General features: G+C 39.8%; 1 pseudogene; it reads right to left on the minus strand.

Annotated features, from left to right (window-relative positions):
- Window positions 1-1,153: 1,153 nt before the first annotated feature.
- Window positions 1,154-2,144, minus strand: LOC100012575 (glyceraldehyde-3-phosphate dehydrogenase-like; annotated as a pseudogene).
- Between the last annotated feature and the right edge of the window lie 506 nt (window positions 2,145-2,650).

The raw sequence follows: 2,650 nt of genomic DNA on the forward strand, positions 1-2,650 counted from the left end.
TATGTTAATATAAACATATAAGAATATTGGACACTGTTCAAGACCAGAAAGAGTAAGACTATATTCTGGAAAAGGGAAGTAGCACTATATAAAGGTGATGATGATATTAATACTAGTTATTTAAATTATATAGCACTTTATGGTTATAAAGTACTTCTACACATTCTACCATTTCATCTTCATAACTACTTCAGATTAGTGTAAATATTATTATTTTTCTTATAAGAAAGCTGAGACTTAGAGAGGGATAAATGACTTGCCCAGGGTTATACAACTGAGGAAATATTGGAACCAGGATTCATATTCACATCTTCCAATTCCCTGTCCAATATTCTTGTACTACTTAGACCTTGGAGACTGAGGATGGTCAAAGATATTTAGCTTCCTGTTGTTCAGTCATGTCCAACTCTTTGTGACCTCATTCAGGGTTTTTTTTTTTTTTGACAAAGATACTAGTGTTTTGCCATTTTCTTCTCCATATATTTAGTTTACCTCTCTTTTTTGCTTGAGGAAGAATTGATTATAATAGAAAAACTTGGGTATTGATCTTAATTAAGACTAAAACTTGGGAGCAGCTGGAGTGGATTGAGAACCAGGCCTAGAGATAGCCCTGGGCAAGTCAATTTATCCCCACTGCCTAAACCTTACCACTCTTCTGCCTTGGAACCAATACATAATATTGATTCTAAGGAGAAACTTGAGAGTTTTTTTAAAAAAAGAATCAAACTTTTTAAAATAACAGTTTATTAATAAAGCAAAGTTGTTTTTGAGTGAGTCACAAATGTTCCTTAACTGCATTGCAAAATTGTGTGTGTGTGTGTGTGTGTGTACATGTTGGGAAATCAAAAAGAAAAAAAATTGAAATTTATTTTCTGTATATTAAGTATAATCTGAATAGAGAACTTTCTCATTTCAGAGCAGCCATTTCTTTCTTTCTTTCTTTCTTTCTTTTTTTGCATTGAATGTGATGACTTTATTGATGGTACACAGGATAGGACTCTATACTCCTCCCCCCACTACAGGAGTGCTTCTGGGCAGGGATGTGAATGGGGCATGGGATCCCCAGAATAGGGGACATAGGTTATTATGGATGTGGGCTCCCCAGTGGTGGAACTACTTTTTGGCTGGGGATGAAGATTCATGGCTTTCCACTTTACTCCTTGGAGACCATGTACATCATGAGGTCTACTACACGGTGGTTGTAACCGTACTCATTGTCATACCGAGAAATGAGCTTGACAAAATGGTCATTGAGTGCAATGCCAGTGCCAGCATCGAAGGTAGAAGAGTGGGTGTCACTGTTAAAGTCACAGGATACAACCTGATCCTCTGTGTAGCCCAAGATACCCCTTAAGTATCCATCTGCAGCTTGCTTCACTACCTTCTTAATGTCATCGTATTTGGCAGCTTTCTCCAGGCAACAAGTCAAGTCCACCACAGACACATTGGGAGTAGGAACATGGAAGACCATGGCTGTGAGCTTCCCATTCAGCTCAGGTATGACCTTGCCCATAGCCTTGGCAGCACTGGTGGAAGCAGGGATGATATTTTGGGCAGCCCCATGCCCATCACATCACAGCTTGCCAGAAGGGCTATCTACTGTCTTCTGAGTAGCAGTAATGGCATGGACTGTGGTCATGAATGCCGAAGTTGTCATGAATGACCTTGGCCAAAGGGGCCAAGCAGTTGGTAGTTCAGGAGGCATGATTGACGATCTTGAGGGAATGATCATATTTCTCCTGGTTCACCCCCATCATGAACATTGGGGCATTAGCAGAAGGAGCAGAGATAATGATCTGCTTGGCTCCACTCTTCAATTGAGCCCCAGCCTTTTCCATGGTGGGAAAGATACCAGTGGACTCCACAATGTACTTGGCTCCAGCATCTCCCCATTTAATGTTGGCAGGATCTCACTCCTGGAAGATGATAATGGGTTTTCCATTGATCATTAGCTTTCCATTCTCTGCCTTTACAGTGCCCTTGAATTTACCATGGGTGGAATCATATTGGAACATGTAAACCATGTAGCTGAGATCAATGAAGGGGTCATTGATGGCCACAATATCTACTCCACTGGAATTGAATTCTGCCCTGGTCACCAGGCATCCAATACGGTCAAATCCATTTACTCCGACCTTCATCATCTTGTCAGAGGATCCTGGCAGTGAGCTTGGGAGAAGAGCTGAGAGCCCAGAGCAGCCATTTCTTAATTCATAATAGAGGATTAAATGTTTATAATTATTTTTCATTTTCAGAGATTATTTAGTAATCATAAAAGGATATCTAGATTTGATTTGGTTTAGGAATTGAAGTTGAAATGACAAGGAGCCATCTGTGAGCAACTGGATGGACTAGAGCTCTATGAGACTTTGGGATTGCTGTAAGAACACTAAATACGAACATTCTCTAAATGATACTATATGATTCTATCCTGAAAAACAGAATCTTATGAGAATCAAAACTGAGAGTGTCCTAAATGGCAATGAGAAGATGCATGGTGGGGCTATGGTACAGTAGACTAGCAATTGTGACTTGTGGCAAGACATAATAGAGTATAAAAGGTATAATAGAGGACATATATGACCAGAAAAGGAGATCACATGGTAAGAGTGAAAATTTGCTTTGGGACAATCTGAATTTTGCGCTGATA

This window comes from Monodelphis domestica, chromosome 4, assembly GCF_027887165.1.
Source record: "Monodelphis domestica isolate mMonDom1 chromosome 4, mMonDom1.pri, whole genome shotgun sequence".
In the NCBI taxonomy this organism is placed as follows: domain Eukaryota; kingdom Metazoa; phylum Chordata; class Mammalia; order Didelphimorphia; family Didelphidae; genus Monodelphis; species Monodelphis domestica.